Source organism: Aythya fuligula, chromosome 1 (assembly GCF_009819795.1).
Source record: "Aythya fuligula isolate bAytFul2 chromosome 1, bAytFul2.pri, whole genome shotgun sequence".
NCBI classification, from domain to species: Eukaryota; Metazoa; Chordata; class Aves; order Anseriformes; family Anatidae; genus Aythya; species Aythya fuligula.
In genome coordinates this window covers 99,527,062-99,545,856 of record NC_045559.1, presented here as the reverse complement: position 1 = coordinate 99,545,856, position 18,795 = coordinate 99,527,062, and positions in this window count along the sequence as shown.

Here is an 18,795-nt window from a genome sequence, read left to right as displayed (position 1 = left end):
TAAGAGAAGAGTATTTTCCAAAAGAAATATTACTGAATATCTATCATGAGGCATGGAATGAAAAAATATTAAGAATGCTCTTCCAACGCCGCTGACTTTTTGAAAACCAAACTGTAGCTCTAGTCAGTAGAATTTATGCATATATACATGTATGTCAAAAATAGTATCATTGGTATATTCTGACAGATATAGCTTAGAATACTGGAATGTTAGCTTTCTGTTCATTCCTTTATTTCCCTGGGTTTATTGGAACAGAACACCAACTTTTGTTCTATTGAGAATCTGGTGCCTGGCTTCTCCCTATTACAGAAGAAAATCAGTGATCTTTCTTTCACAGATCTTCTGGTATTTCCTGTGTGCAAAAAAAGATACTCCCTGAAGACAGAAAAGATCCTTTGTATTATAATAAGTCCTTTCTTCACTTCTAGCTGTTGTTTAGTTAGAATAAAAGAACGATGTACATTTTTAGGTGCAAACATTTGATACTGAGATGAGCACAGCATGGAAATGAATGATTTGCTAATATATACAAAGGTTGTGGTTTCAGACTTTACTGCTTAACCAAGTGCACCAGTCCATACTGTCCAGATATTCTTTTCATCCTTATCAACCAGAAAGTTACTTTCTCATTAAATGAATGTTGAGATTCTTGTGCACAATTTGTCTGACTTAATATTTTCCTTCCAACTGCATATTGTCTCCCATTCATGCCCTGCTGGTATTTTTCAAGAACCATTTCTTTCATTGTTTTGCTGATGTTGTGTTTCATGCAGCTTATACAACATTACTATTCTGCATTCATTTGCAAAGTCAGGTAACTTTCTGTACCAGGCTCGGTTCTGTCAGGTAAGCCCTCATTCAACAGACATTTTAGTCATATGCTTTTAAACTTAAGAATACAGACAGTCTATTTCTCATATGTTCCAACTCTTTGCTGACCTGGAGTCAGTGCTGAGAATATGCACAGGGTTGAGCTAGCCATGCAGAAGACACCACTGCACTATCAGCTGCACAGCCAGAATACTTGGAGTTCTTGTCTATGTTGAAAAGTCACCTTGGTTTATGTAAGTTGGTGAAAATAATATATAGCAAAACCTGCCTTGTTTATTAATCTCTCATACCCCAGAGTCTGACAGAAGTCTGCTTCACTCAGTATCTCTCTTACACCTGATCACCACTACACCAAAGGAGCTTCTCCACAGCAAACAACTCTCCCAGAAGAGATGCAAATGGAATCTGCACAGGTCCTTGTCAAATAGATAAAGTTATTCCCAAAATGATGAGGAATAAATTATTCTGGTACCTTTATGCAAGGGTCCCTACAAGTGGGTCATGCCAATATAGTGAATATCAATTCATAAAGGACAGTATCTCCTTTTCTGGCACCTATTGACATGTCCAATGAAGGCACTGTGAAGAAACAATCGAAGCGAATCTCTCTCTGGTTTATGAAAATTCTCACTTGCTGCTGCTTTTTAATTCAACTGCCTCAATATGACTGCCCATGCAGTACTAAATCTAAATCACATTTGTTTCTGCCTTGAAAAATTATTTTGGGGTTTAACTTATACTCTACTTGCTGCTACCTGCCAATTGCCCCCAGAACAAGGTTTGCTCTGACCTTATTGAAAACCTTCAAAGCCACTTACTATGCTATGTATAACACTATTTATAACACATCTGTCCTATATTTGATTGAAAGACCTAGAGAATTACTTGAAGTTTTGTTCATTCAAAACTAATCTTCTAACTCAAAGGCTGTCAGTACAGTACATCCCATGATAGTTTTGGTTGCATGCTATTTAGCAAATGATCTAATAACTTTTTGATGCAAAACAAAGGAAACATTTAGAATATCATGTCTTCAAAGTGTCTGGTAAAACAAAAGCCATCCTTTCAGTCTCTGCAGAATATTGCCAAATATTCATCTGTGCTGTAACTAAATGCCATCTATGTTGGACTGGACATATTTTTGATAGCTTAGAATCAGCCTAGAGAACTAATGCTATTTATTTTTATCTTCCTGAACAGAACATCTTATTTGATTTTCCTGCAGAGCATACAGTATCTAAATCTTGCCTTTGCAATAAAAACAAACCTCTACTCATTCACCTTTTCTCTGTGGTATTACATAGACATTCTTGCATAGAAAATTAAATATTTCCATCTTCAACACAGTCTGAGAATATGTTCCTTTAAGAATTAGAATATTTATTGCATTTTCACCCAAAATACATAGGGAAGAATTTTATTCATTATTTCAGTAATCTACACTTAACATGAAAGCAGTCAAACTTCATATGTATATCATTTTCATTAGGTGTTTTAGCTATTTAGCTATATTGAACAGTGGCAGAATCTTACTTATATTTCATAAGCCTTTGTTAGTTTCATAAAAGTGTAGTAAAAAGTATGGTAAATTTTAATTCAGTTTACTCATTTAGGTAACTAATCCACATCCAGCTGTTCCCACTACTTGGCCTGTTCTACCAGATGAGTATCAGCACATTTACAGACTTCTGCAGAGGTGAAGACAGGGGTAACTACTGCAGAGAGGTTGGAAGACAAAAAATCGTGAGGCTGCTACAAGATCTGCTCGTTTTTTAGCACTGAGTGCTTTCTGCTGCCTGATTGCTATAGAGACCGTCATCAGCCTAAGAAGGAGCTGTTATGAGCATCTGTGGGCAGGCAGAAGCAGACGGGAGAAAAGCATCTGTAGCTAAATTGAAGATATTCTGTTCCAAAGGGAGGAAGAATAAAGGGCTGGTGGTGGTAGCAACAAAACCAACTAAAAAAAAGGAGAATGAAAAAACGAGGGAAAAGAGTGAATTTGACAAAAGTGTGCACATGAGGCAGATGGCAAATCCTGATGCTGCTCTCAGTCTTAATGTATGAGGGGAATGTCAGTGGTCTGTTCTATTAGCATTTTTCTAATGCAGGTACATAACTCTCTCTGCCACACGAAGACACCTCCAGACATGCAGTCTCTGATCAACATCATATCCTTATTTTCCCATGTTCGCAGATGAACCACTTTCTATGTAAACCACGGATCTGCTAACACTTAACTGTTATTTTGCAAAAAATGCAAGGGTTCAACATTCAGAATCTGTAAAACTAAATTTATAATAACCAAGGACTACATTTGCTAAAAATCTGTATAACTCCCATTACTGTAAACTGGTATTTGAAATATTTTTAATCATTGATACTTCACAGTGCTTATACATCATGAATTGTATAGTGTCTAAGGAACATTCCAATAACCAGATCAATCTGGATCTCCTACATATCAAATGCCATCTAAAATATTAAATATATCCTTTTTTTTCCCCAATAAATCATCATAACAAAAAAGCAGCCCCAATTGTTTACTAAATATTATGACTTTCTAACATAGAACATAGTGACTTTTCCAATGTTCCTGTGTTGCATATATATTGGACATGTGAGACACAAACACTTGGGAAATAATAAGTGTGTATTCCAGCAAAAGCTCGAAGTTAGCAGCACTTAAAAGTAGGGTTGCTCTTAGTCAAAGCCTAAATGTTCAGAGATTTTCATACAGTAATACAAAGTGTGCAAGTGGGGGAAAGGAGTTGAATTTTTTTCTACTTGTACAGCTTTCATCTGAAAACAAATGCATGAAGTTTTGAGGATGACTATTTTTACATGTGTTTGTACCTTTCCAGACACCCTGTGAGACTTTCTACACTACAGAAAATAATAGTATTTATGTGGCTTCCAAAAACGACATTGCCTGTAACATGAGGTGTTCAGGTAAAGAAAACAGAATGCAAACCTAGTTATGCTTCAGTGATTTATGGTATAATCTAGAGTAACAAGCAAGCTGTTTTACAAACCATTTCATATTTTCAGATTTCTGTTGATTTAAATTTAGAACATCAATACTGCTTTTTATGATATGAAGTTTTTTATCTTGTATTTTCCAAAAAGATTTTTTTTTATGTTTTCAATTTTTTTGTTTGTTTGTTTTGTTTTGTTTTTTAAGCAATGGTCAGGAGCATCCATCAGGCCAGGAATTCACACACTCAGGATACGTAAAGAGGTAGAGAAAATGCAAAGATTTGTTAACCAGCTCTCAAAGGTCAGCAATAAATATGTATGTCTTTACTGAATATACAGATAATGTTAACAGAAGAGCAACAGGTGTGTTTGCTGACTATATTTTTCTATTAGCTGAACTAATTTATAGGATTTCAGAAACATTTCCATTTTTAATTTGTATTTCATGTCACATAGATTTAAGAGCAGTTTCAAATTATATTTTATCTTCTAAAAAAATAACCAGTAAACCTTCAGCTGGAAATGGGAACTTTACCCAGTGATTTTGTACGGTGCACTCTTTAGTAACAGTGGATGTCCCATTTCTCTCCAGAATCTTTTTCCATTATGAAGTTTACAGAGAAGAGCATTGCTAGGGAAGACATTTTTTCCTGAAATATTTGCTCTAGTTCTAAGAAGGAATGGCAAGAATATATCTGATTCCATTAATATCAGGTTTTGAAATTTTTAGAAAATTAAATTAATTTTGTAATACTCTACAATATAATAATAATAATATTTGATTTTGCATTATTTCCTTTTTCAGTGGTGACAGTCATTTCAAATGATTTGGTTTTCATCTTAGACAACATGTTGCTTTACAAATTTACTCTCACTGATACTAGAGAATTTCAAGATTTCCTAGGGCATCGATATGTTAGAATGGCACCTAGGCACAGATAATGAGTTTTTTATTCAGAGCAGCTAAGGTCATTACATGATACACTCTATTGGGTTATAGAATAAATACATAATCAGACACAATGCATAACATTCTGAAATACACTCTTTGATAACTTACCTTATAGGAAGCATTAGAAATAAGGGTACAAGAGCTGTCAGAAATAGCTCAAATTTTGCACTTATAGCAATGTGAAATATTAATACCTGAGTCTTTTTCAACAACAGAGACTCTGCTCCACGTTTTAAATCTAAGAGTATTTGATTTGTTCAGCTTGAGTTTTCTATGTAACTGTAGCTGAAACTTCAGAATATGTGAGTTAATAATACTCTAGAGCTTATTACTTGCATTTTCAAATTTTATAAAGCAATATTAATTTTTCTTCTGCAATATGCCATACATGTGACATATACATCATTATGCACCATATATCTCAATATTTGTAGTGTTTTTCTGTTTGTAAGATAAAAGGCTCTGTCATCTCACCTACACAACTTACTCAACAAACTTTTTGAAAACACAGGCCTCCTGCCTGAGCTCACTCAAATACTTTAGAAAAGGTCTATGGTGGAAATGTTAAAGTATTTAACATTTATGTTTCCATGTAGTAATGGCTTAGGCACAGCATCTAAGTTAAACATCAACGGACATTTAAAAATAAATAATAGTTTCAGAACAGGAGGCCACATACACCAGTAGACTAGAAGAAAGCCTCCTAAACCAGACAGCAGAAAGTAATGTGAACGGGTCAATCGCATTTGAGTGCTTTTCTTTTCTGAATAGCTGGGAAGTACCAAGCAGAACTCATGGCTCCTTCTCAAGGTCATGAAGAGAACAAGACAGCTCAACAACTGGGCAGGGCTCAGGTCTGGCCTTGCCAAAGAAGAGCTCTGTGTTCTGACTTGACAGATCGGCGAGTTGGTGTCCAGATTTCTCTTGCTCCTCAGTAACTGCTCTTACCATAAGGTAACATTCAGTCTGGGGCTCTTCCTCTAGCACAATAAATATTTATTATTATATGCTGTGAGAGTTTCTGAGGATTTTTTTTTTTTTAGAGACTCTAAAAACAGATAAATATATACCTTAAATCCACTAAGTCCTTTTCTCCATTCCTTTTCTCCATGTTGCCTGAAAACTCTGAAGTGATGAAAGATCTAATGTTTTACTTGGTAAACTCTTCTAATAATTGATTTCCCAGAGTACTAAGAACTTAAGATTTCTATGTAGCTTGAGTTTGCTTTGCTCCCTTTTACAATTATATGCTGCCTTTGCTTTTGGGTAGGACATGCAAATTGTAATTTCTTCTCCGTAGGAAATGTCAACACAACCTTTGTCTTAAAAATTAAAGGTAAGAAATTCAAACATATAACACAAAGAAACAAAAATTTTGAGTCAGTTTAACATTAAATCTACATCTTGTAAAAATGGTGCTCACACATCAGTCTATAGAAGATGAAAAACAGCTTCAGAATAAAGCACTGAAATTTGGTTGTACAAATTCTGCTACCACATAGCAAATTTAATTTGTATGGAAACATGGAAAAATAAAACCATTTTACATTTAGCAGAAAAATAAATATGGTATTGTTATTATTTCTCATAAACGTTCTCGTTGCTTATATGATTGTTTTATTCTAGATGATGTACGTTGTTTTAATATACACAATTCAATTCAGAAATAACTACTAAATGAAACAGCAGATAAGTAAAATATAATTAGACTATGTCTAATGCAGTTACATGGACTTTCATGACTAATTGCTGTAATTATAGATTGCATCCTAAAAACTCAGAACCAATTCTTCTGAAATCAATGTGCACAGTCATTCCTTCAGTTCAAATGTCTTAAAATAAGACAGATTTTGGAAATGCTGGAAATAAACAATAAAGAGAAGCATCCAGGTCCTCACAGCTATACAACATCAATTGCACTCAAGAAAGAGAGGTCAGCTCAGACAACGTGAAGCAAGAAGGCAAAATGGTATGGACACTGCCAGGTGACAACAGGCTTTCTGCCGCCCTAAGCAGCATGCTACGTACTTGCTTTTCATACTCTTCCCCTAAAAAAAATGTGACTTTGTTGTAACATCCAGCCAAAGAGAACCTTTTCCCTTCTTTTCTTAGTTAAATACATAAATTAATATATTGCCCTTCTCACAGAATACAAAATAGCATAAGTATGATTTCCTTATTTGTTATGCGTTTCTTTATACCCGTGTGAAATCTGCCATCTTCATTCCAGAGCGTTTTCCACTACTTTGCAGAGTAAAGAAATAAAAAAACAGGCCTGTAATACCAAACACTGCAAAGTTAATGATATTTTTGGAACTTTATTCTTTTATACTTACTAGTTTTGAGAGATAATTGGGCTACTGGAATATTGCAACACTGGGTATTATTACTAAATTTTATTTAAGCCAGTTTTTCTATCCCAATTATAATTAGGAATAACAGCTAGACCCAGTATCTCTGATGAATTCCAGTGGCACAATTCTTCTCTGTTTTCTACTAATTTGTTGTGCGAATTTGATAAATTTTAGCAGTCAGAGAAGTGAAAAACTACCTCCATTGGTTAAAGCCAAGAACAGTTCAGATGCACTAAATCAGGTTCTCCAAACAGCTGTGCCAATGTACCTCTGTCCAAAACTGCTAGTAGAGTTTTAGGTCTTTGCTGAACAGGCTGCCAGCTGCATGAAGTAATGACAAAGTGTATGGAATACAAATAAACATCTACTTGGATTTATATTTAGACCAGCAAACATGGTACATTTGTGTCCCAGGGTCAGATTTAAGCCTAGACCTCTACAAATGTATCCTACTGTATTGACCAACTGTGCCATCTAGCTCTCTTTCAAGGTAATCCTATTATATAGTGAATTATGATGAGAGATTTTAGCACTGCTGAATTTGAGTTAAATAATCCCTCTAAGCAGTTGGATACTAAATGGAAATATTTCTGCTGTACTTGGGCCACATTTGAAAACATCACGTTATTTTTTTTTTTTAATCAGATAATAATTCAACATATTTACGTACTTTTTACTAGCCAAGATTCATGCAAGAGGCTAAATCTTAAATATTTTTTTCATTAAAATTCCCTAAATAAATTCACTAAGATCTCAGAAAAGTCAATAAAACTGGAAAGCACAATTGTGTTAATTGTAAGTGTTAACAAGAAATGGACTTATTTTAAATATTATAAACCGAAAGTCTTTCCTCTAGATTCTTATCTCGTAATGGTCATTTAAACACCAAGTTTCCACTATCAACATTTCAGAGGTGACACCAGAAAAGATTTATCACCAGAAATGCTTCAGCCATCACCTAATACTAGTACCTCAAGGGAAAAAAAAATAAAAAAATCCTCCCAGCTTATTTAATAGGAAACACTTCAAAAGGCCTTGAAACCAATTCAACCAAAAAGAGAAAGGAGAAAATTACAGCATTAACATGAAAATACTACAAGTGCAAGACACACAATTATGGTAATTTAAAGGAATAAAAGGAGTTGAGGTTCCTTCTGAGACAAGGACTTAGAGGTGAATCCTTTACACAGCCAGGAGGCTCGCACTTGATAAGCAGTCCCCACTGGAGGCTCTAGATTAGGTGTTCTCTCAAGAGCTGTTTGTTGATTGAGAAAAGAAAAGGAAAAGGAAAAAAAAATATATATTAATGGCAAAACATAGTTTATTAAATAAGGCAAAGGATGGCTCAGCATGGAATGACCAGTTTCTGAGAGACTAACTCTGCAAGATTACAGTCCTAGCCAAAGAAGTACAAAGGGTAACACAATGTAGTCTTTACAATAAGGAGGTCAAATGCAGCAGAACGATAGCTGCTAAGCAGTGGGAATGAAGTTGCTTTTGGATGTGCTGAGGCAGCTTCTCCTTGCCTATCTCTAACCAGTCCTGCAGAAACAGAAACATGCAGGCATGCATACACACGTGCTTGAAGATGCAACAGACCTTCAGGTACTCCCACCACAATGGAGGATAAGGTACTAATGGGTTACTAGCCTGAGCTGGTGTGCTTTCTTACAGGAAGAAACAGAAATACCCATGCACTCCTGTGCATAGGTGTGCACCTGTGAATGTGCGTGCAAATGCACATACAGTAATATTGGATGTGGAATTAAGTAAACTAACAATTAGACATAAAACACTATTTCTGATTTCTTCTGTCTTATTTCTATCCTTAGGGCTTGCAGAAGGATAAGATACAAATTAAGCACGGATCCTACCATTTCAGAAGTACTCTTCCAGCCAGCAAATCCTGGTGTGCAGTCAGGCTAAAACTGTCTGCTCCAACTAATGTCTCTAACTGCCAGTGACATCAAGAGAAATTATAGATCACAATTCTGGGATTTCCTTTAAAGAGGCCTCTCAGTAATAAATAAAACCAGAAAAAAAAAAAAAAAAGGGTCTCAAATGTACAGTTCTGTGAGGGTAGAGATGAAAAATTAAACTACAGCAAGCTTTTGGCCACTCACCAACTCTACACCTAGTTGACACGCTGCAGCCTTAGTACAGGTGTGCTAATTGGGAGCCACCAGCAAGTTATGGTGCTCTTGTCATGCACTTCTTCACCTGTCTTAAATAACCTGAAAAAAGCTCAGCTGGTTTTCATGTCACTCAGGAGTTTTCTTCACACCAGTGGGTATTTCAGCTGGAGAGTTAGAACAAGTGTTTCGTCTCACCTTGAAGCAGCACAAACAGTGAACATGACCTGGTACCTAACGTTCTCAAAACACTTTTTATTTCTCTAAAATAAAATATTATAAGTGGAGGAACCAGAACATTAAGGAGTGGTGAAAGCCTCAGGATAGTGTTGAAACTCTAAGTTAAAAATGTAAGTCAATTGCTGATTATCTCTTGCACTGGGTAAATTTTTCCCTTGAATGAACCCAAGGGTGAAAGTAGAATTCTCTCATATAACCAAAAGATATCTACACCAAAGACTTGACTAAAATTTGAGCTCTCAAGGGAAGAGAATCTCAATATCTCAAGAGAGGTATTCCCTTTGTAGTCTGGCAACACGTATGCCAAATTAAATGTAAACTGTGATAAAAATATGAAGTGATATAAATTCAAGTTACATGGACAAATACTAGAAATACAGGAAAACAACATACATGAAAATGTATGTTTTAATTGGCCTCTGACAAATTGCCCTTCTATTGCTGTCATATTTCAATGTGAATGACTTCAGTTTTCAAAGGGAAGAAGAGGAGATAATGATATTTGTCTATCACCTTACTCCAATGTGGGCCATTTTTAATCCAACATCAGAAACTGCTGGTCTCGGCAGAGAAAATGGGCCACTGATTTCCTTACATAGATGTGAGAAGTGAGAATAACTCACATATAAAGACAGCTACAGGTAAGGATCCTCAAGCCACTCCTCCCTGCTATGACTGAACCTATTGAGTAGTTGAATTGTCTTGAATAAATGAACCAAAAATATTTTGGTCTTGTTGAAATACCTACCATAAGCGTATCAGAAATCTATCTGAGACAAACAATACAGAGGGGTTTTGAGAATGAAAATATAAAATGAATAAAAGTTAGCAAAAAAACCTCTTTTTATTCATCTTACATCCTATCTTCTGTATAACTTTTGCCAGGGAGATTAAATTGACAACTGAAATTAAATAAAGTTATGAAAGTTTTGCCTTACAGGAAACAGAAAAATTAATTTTGGATTTCAGATCATTGCAATATCAAAAATCAGAACTTACTTAGGGTTTATTTTCTTCAAGGTCAAATACGGTCCAATTTCCATAATTTTAGGCACCTTTTGTACCTAAAATTGCCAGACTCCATATGGAATGAGAACATACAGTATCCTGTGCTTGCAGTGTTCAAAAACTGATGAAGAAACTATGTGATCACAAAATATTATGCTTTTTTTCAAAGGAAAGATTTACATCAAAACAATTCTAAAACATGTTTATGTTCAGTCATACATGCAATTTTGACAGTCACAAAAATAATTTAAATATACACACAAGTCTAACAAAAAGAATCTGTCTCATGGGGTTCATTATTCAACATCTTAGTGGGTAAAAAAGTGCAACTTAAGTCACTGAAACAGTCCTCTGTTTCCCAAAACATGACAAAAGTTGTGCAGGTACATTTTGAAGAAAATATAAGTTTTAGAAAGTGCACTATTGGTTTGGCCCAAAGTAGGACAGCTTTATTACATTGTCCAGCTATTACAGATTAGATATATCTAGACACAAATGGAATCTATCTAAGGATAGAATATTTAGATATAACAGTACATATTTTACAGAATAATCAGTGAATGGTATTTATGAGATTTTTCAAATCCTGAAAATTTTCTAGTCAAAACTACTTTCCTCTAAAGCAAGAATAATGTGTACTACACTGATCTGTATTTCCAGCTTTCAAATATCTACTGTTTAATTAGTTATAAAAAAAAAAGTGAAATCTGTAAATATGAGTAATATGAGTGCACACTGTGACATATTTTTTCAATTATACAATATTAAGGCTAAAAGTCAGATATTCTGATAAAAATAATCTAGAAAGAAAAAAAAAATTCACCTTACTTTAACAAAGGTACAAACACACACAGAAGGAATAATAATTTATTTTCAATTTTCTATTTATTCACTCAAACTATTTGATGAAGTCAAATCATATTAAAAAAAAAAAAGTCTCCTATTGTAGAAGCTAAATACTAGTGGAAGACAGCGCATTTGAATCATACAGGTGGCAGAGGAAGAAGAGAAAACATCAGCATTTTCTCTCTTATCATCTTTAGGTACCACACAGAGGAAATAAAAACAAGTTAAGGACTATTGGCATAGGTTAGGAAAGAAATAAATTAAACAAACAACTAAAACATATTTTTTTTCTGAATCAGCTCAGTGCATGCAGATATCCATACATTAAATATGGGTTATTGGTATCAATGATTCACAAATCACTGCCAAGGGGTAAACAGAATTTTATTACATATGCTTGCCTATTTTACCTGGTCTCCTAGAATTTCCTCCACCAATAATAGGCATGTTACTCAAACAGCCAAGAATTAATAAAATTAGAGAACAAACAAAAGAAGAACCGTAACATCCAAGCAGCCTGAAAAACATTCACTTTTCTCTCTACTTTTAAATTTACACTTGCCTGAAGCCCAGAAATGGCAAAATGCAATCCAGCACCTGTGACAAGTCTAAGACTGATGTCTTTTGACCTGTCAGAAGAGAAATGGAAGCCTATAATGATTAGAAAAAGATCAAGAGCTTTTTTACAGAAACAGCCTCATTCTATCTGTTCAAAATACTAGTGTTTAATGGTACTGGGGGGGGGGGGGGGGGGGGGAGGGTGTTGTACACATAGTAGTTTATTTTTTTTCTCTTAGACATCATTATTCAGAACATTCAGAACCTACAAAGAACAGATTGATTAAAGCAAACACACACCAAAAACAAACAAAAACATACCAAAACAAACAAAACAAAACAAAAAGCAAAACAATGAAAAACAAAACAAACAAACCAAAACCAAAACCAAGAATATCTTATAAATTCTTAGAGATTAGCCTTGCATTTACAAAACTTAACAGCATGAACTTCACTCACAGTGCTGAAAAAAACACTGGAATAGTGATACACTAACTGAGGATCTACTTTATTTATTTGCCTTTCACAAGTGTGACACAGAAAGATATAGAAAAAGGTTTCTTGGCTCCTGCTTGCAATGACAACCAACTCACTCCTCACTGTGCACTCTGAGGATTTAACTCTTTCCTTAGGGTGGACAAACACAAACCCAAGTGGGGCATGGTACAGAAACTTTTATCGTTTAAGTGTTTATGCACAAGAGCAAAACAGAGGCTTAGAAACACTGAATATTAGTTAATCTACGAAGTAGAATACTGTTTGCATCTAGATCAACACCTTTGACCAGAAGCTATGTGGTACAACAAGTAAGTGCTATTTTGTTCCCTCTACCGTAGCAGCAAAAGTTTATATCTAGGATAAAGAATCCAGGGTTTAGATTGAAATGCAAATAAAACATTTTAAGAGTGCTGCACAGGACTATTTTAACAAAACAAAAATCCCAGATCAGAGTAACAGTCATGGTGCCTACCTTATCAAAAACTATCATTTCAGAAAAATCCAGGATGTAACATATTAATCATTGAATAGGTGGAGTTCATCCTGTTTTCGAGTCCTCTTTCAAGGACTCTTTAAGATACTTCAGTAAAAACAACCAAACCTTTTAGATAATGGATAGTCCATTATCTAAATAAACTCTAGATGAAAAAAAAAAAAAAAATCACAAAGGAATATTACATGTATTTACTCAGAACAAGAATGATAGGTATGTGTCATCACCTATGAATAATTATTATATGGTTAATAAAATTACAGAACTGTCCATAAGCAATTTAAATATTTTCATAATTAAACAGCAGTCAATCTCAATCATGCCCAATAGTATTAAGAAAGTGGAGAGAAATGATCAAGTTATTTTAAAACTCTTTAATATGCTAACATAAGCTACATTCTAGTTCATAAAACACTTGAAAGGAAAGTTTTGACATTATTTTTTTTCCAGACTAGTCATATCAATTGTTTATATGCTCGTATGCTGCAATTTCAGCACTCGTTTTGGAAAATTAAGATTAAAGAAAGCTTTTGTTTATTCCCAAATGCATACCTATTGCACTCCAATCAATCCATTCACACATGAGCATGATAGACCATTACAGCATTTAAGGATATAAATAGATGTTCAAATATTCATGTACTTTTTTTAATTTACAGATTAGAATAGGGATTGAGATTTTTTTTTTTTTTTTGGGGGGGGGGTGGTATTTTATTTGATTGCTAAAAGATAGCTAAAACTGTTACTTGCTGTCATGTGCTCATGGTTATACTAATTTCATCTTCTACTTTGTTCTGATTCTTTGAAAGTAGCTACGGTGTTCATTCTTTATGTTTCACTTCACTCCCTGGTAAATCGGTTGCAATACTGTCTATACAAGATAGAATTTTTTTTAAAGCTTAATTCATTATTTATAAGGTACTTTGAGGTGTTCAGAAGAACAGCATATAGCAAATGAAAAGAAAGTGGAAGGTATCCAAGGATACAAGTGCTTTGAAGGACTACAGGTCTTTTTAAGGGTTGCAAAGAACCCTTAATAGATGGCAACATTTCATTTCCAAGGAATCTGAGGATACAGTCCATATTTTGATCTAGAAATGTGTGAGATGTAGGTGTAGCTGTGTTTTCTGGTTTGTTGGCATTTGTTTAACTTTAGTTTTACCAAACACTTAGGACCTGGTGTTGCTTACCAGAATTTTTAAAAGAAGTGTATTCATAATACAATATTTGTATTCTCCATGTCATTCCTTTACCATTGCAATAGAAAATGATCACAACTTTTATTTTTCCATTTTCTGTCTATAAAAACTACTTAAAATTCCAATTTTCCCCATATTTCTTATTCAACATTGTTTACTTACTGTGATTTAGTGACAGCTCTGAAGTTGTAAACCATTTTTACATCATTATGTAAAGCACACAGAACTGAGATACTGAGTAATACAGAAAAAAAAAAAAAAAAAAAAAAAGATTTCACTTGCATTAATCTATTCAAAAATTTGCCAACTGTAACAGGAAATTATAAGAATAATCTGGGATGAAAACGGAGCTGAATTAGAAATTATCATCAAGATGGAGAATTATTAACAGTTTTTCTCATTACCTATAATTAAGACACATAAAGTTTCATAAATATTGCTTGTGTGCAAGTAATTTCTCAAAATGGAACCTAGATGTACTTGAAATTTCTGCTACACATATTTTCCCTTTCTCTCTTCTTCTGTCATATTAATTCCAAGTAACATTCAGTGCACACACTTAAAACAAAATTTGGTAATGTAGTATCTATCTAGTAGAACTCCAAACTTACTTTCAAACTAATTCAGGCAACCACTAATGCTATGCAAGGAGTGCAGATTGGATCACAGTTTCTGGAAATGTACATTTAATTTTCACTTCCAGTTCATGACTGCTAAGACACTGCAATAATGGATCTTTAGAAGGAGGTTGTCCTATTTTATTTGCATGATCTATAAAATCAGGAATACAGTACAAAGTCATGTAACTACTTTTTTTCTTCTCTTTTTGTGATGGAAACACTTAGCAACAATCAGTTGTCAGTGTCTTGATTGTTTCCTATTCTTTTGCACGTAAAAGTCATTTTTAATAAAGTGTGAGAAAGGAAAGAACAAGTGATTTTGTACTTATCAGTTGTCAAGGGCTTTTCTTTTTTCCTTATATACATATAAACTAAACTTGAATGTTTTTGTAAAACACATAAAGCAGGTGTGATTTCTTACTGTGATCACCTGACAGTGTTCTTATTATTTCTAGCACTGTAAGACTTAGCTACTTTCCTTGTTTTGGAGCATGACATTTAGAGGAAAACCTGTTAGCTTATAAGTGGCCAGGGCCTGAATATTACATAGCTTTGTCCAGGAAGAGATGTCCTTGTCCTTTGCTCACCAGCAGTGAGGCCAGGCACAAGTGCCCTTCTCCCGAGCCAAAAGGCTGCCCATTCTTGTTACCGCAACAAGCAAGGCCAAGGTTTTGTTTGCTCCTGGCATACCCTGCTACCTTGTTATTTGGATAAAACTGAAATGTTGAAAGCAGGGAGGCAAGTTCTTGCAAGAAGGTGGAAGCTTTTGGAGGAAAAGGGATTATTCTCCTCTTATCATGGAGCAATTGATCATGGAGGGGTTGGGAAAAGCTTGTGGAGGTACCAAAAAAGCTTGAAAAGGAGGGGGCAGCATTAGCAATCAAAAAGAAGAGTAGGGGTCTACAGGTAGGAATAGTCATGAGCCAGCCCTCAGACCTGAGGGGAGGAGAAAAACTACTCTTAAGGACGTGGAGAGGGATGACATAGCTCTGAGCTACTAAAAATTACTGCCAGTCTAAGAATAAAATGCCTCACACTTACAAACACACAATGGACAGGGACAGATAAAATGGAGTGTCTTCTATACGGGTCTCTCTGTGTAAAACTTTACCATGACACAGTTTGTCTTCTAATTTACACAGACTCACAGTGTTCTGGAGAGACTATAAGGATAGAGGGTAGGCAGATCCATCTCAAAGCTGGATCTGGTTATAAAATTCTCTCTCCAAAGGGGAGTGCAAAGGAGTTAAGGATCATAATCCATATCTTGCTTGCTCCAGCCATGCCACCTCCAGTTCACTGGGCTTTGCAATTTGAAGGTATAAATAGTAAATAGATACTCTTAGAATACTAGATACTCTTAGAAAAGAAACATTTTGGAAGAGGAAAGACACAGAAGATGCAAAACCTGAAACTAGTGCATCTTTTTCAACATTATGACCCGTATGTGCAAGCTTTTGGTACTTCCATGTTTGTTGAAACTCAAAGGAGAAGGGCACTTGGAAAATTTGAAAAGACATGAAGGTGTTTTCATTTTGTTTGTAGGTTTGAACCTACCTTAGGTTCAGCTCTCCTCTTATTTCCCTCATCCTCATTTGCCTTCATACTGCATAGGGTATGAAAGGAAAAAAAGCTCTATAGAAAAAAAAAGAGGAAGAGGAAGAGGAAAAAAGCTAAAAAGAAAATGTCATATTTTGTAAACCATCAAAAACCTTATTTAAAAATAAAAAAAATCTCATTAGTGATAGCAGTGTTTCCCACGTATGAACATATTAACAGTAAGAGTCTCAGCCTAAATTCCCAACTGAAAAACTTTCAGTATACTAGCAGTCTTCAGTAGGTAGTGTAGAAGTATGAGACTAAAGAAAGATTCATTTCTATAGATGTCTGTACCATTCTCTGATTTTGCATACTCCAAAACAGTTAATTTTTAGTGAGTTTTTATTTATTTTTGCATTTTTTCCAGCTTTACCCTATCTTTGGAGGAACACGACTGTAACAGAGCATGTCAGAAATTTATAGACTTGCATCCTCTTAGAAGTAATAAGAATCAAAGGAAAAGGAAATACTGTGTACAGAAATGATTTACATGACATTAATTTGCAAATTGCTAATTTTTCTATTTTCTCTATCAACCCCATAACTGATTTTTGATCAATATTTTTAATTTACCCAAAGTGTCTACTGTTGTGACCAGAATTTTGAATAACACTGTTTTTTCCTGTTTGTTGGAAATCAACCAAGCCTTCCTAAATGTTTCAATTACTGTCTACATATCTGTCTACAGTACTAACTAGTCCATTACTGGTTACCACAGTAAGACCTACTTTTAGACATTAGTTTGAAACATTTCCACTGATCACCTTTGAAACTAATATTAGTCACATAAAACAGTCTTGGCCTCTAATGATAATCTTCATTAAGTGTTCCTTTTGCCCCTGTTTAAGCACAAGGTGATACTGTCCCTACAATTTTTCTAACTCTCTTACTTTAGAAAATCCCTCAGAAATTTCTGAATTTCCATCAAGGACTTTGAGTGGTTGTTCACACTGCCCTACAATTATCGAAATGCCAGTTCATTACCTTAGAGCTTCTGTTTTCCTTGTGTACTTTTCTATGAGCAGCAGTTGTCGTACCCATCTGAATTTCCAGTTGGTAATTAATTTGAACAGTTTTAATAAATGTAAGGCAGAAGACAGACACGGGACTATGGACCACCAGAGTGGATGGAGCCTGTGTCTTACCACCCACCTGCCTCACTGTGGTGAATAAAAGGAGTATGGAAAACAGAAAATTAGAATACTCCCACTAAATATATTCAGGGTTCTTCCATTAAATGTTCTAGCACTGGATAGTATTTGCAGATCCAGACTAAAATTTTCCTCAACATTTTCTACCAAAGCATGCAGAATATACTTTCACTGAAGGACTCTGAAAGAGAAATAGCATTTTGCGCATTACCCATATCATATCATATTCTTAAAAGAAAATCTATGGCCCTAAATGGTAAACAAGCTGGGTTAGAGACAGGTGTTCACTGTAACAGCCAGTACAGGCTAATGCGATCACAAAGCTGAGCTTCTTGGATAGCACAGCTTGTATTATTTTCTAGAAGTGGTGTCTGATTTAACTGTGTCTAGTCTTTCTTCTGCCCCTTTTGGATAGCTTCTGCCTGCATCTCACCAGTAATGACAACTAGAAGCCACACTGATTTCTTCAATAGTTAATTGTCCTCACTTCACAAAACTGAAGGACTGTGTGGCATGATTGACTTCATATTGGGCAAAATTAAATTTTAAAAATCTCCACAGAGATGAATAGTGTCTTACACCACTGAGTGAACAGTCTTTTTAGCTTGATTTCCTAGGAAAACAAGATTTCTCTGATGAAGATGTTTGCATTTATCTCTTTCACCTCTGGGATATACAAGTGTCTGTTTGTCCTTCAATCCCTCAGTCTAACTTTGAGCTTGTTGGCTAATTTTAACCAAGTTTGACAGAGTAGGACCAATCTCCCAGATCTGCTGGTTTCATTAAAACAGTGAAGGAAAAAGACTTAATTAGTGCCTCCTGATGAGAAAAAGACTACAGAATATGCCTGTTTCTGATTTGGTTTTGAAGAAACGAGACCTGAATGAAACATTAAGAATGCCTTGTCTTTGGCACATGAAAATTCTCACTTTTCCAGGTAGAAGAGAAACAAGCATTAGCTTAATTTGTTCTATATGTTGACATAGATGATACTGTGAGATCACTAATAGGACTTATTTTAAAAACAACACAAAACAAAACAAATAAAGGTTATTGCCAAAAAGATAAGTGATGTAAATAAAAACATATTTTTATCCCTCTCTTTTCACACAGATTACCTTCACATGGGCATCAAAATAATTCTGCTTTGCAATTTGAAAACTATATTTGTATGCATATGCATTATTTCTGGTTCCTACAGTAATCATATGGAAGAAAGGCTACTGGGAATGTTAGAAAGGAAGGGTAAGCTACCACATTCTTCCTCCAAGGCACAAAATATATCACAAGAGGATGTGACTAGCTGGATGAACATGACATGGCATGTGATGCAACACT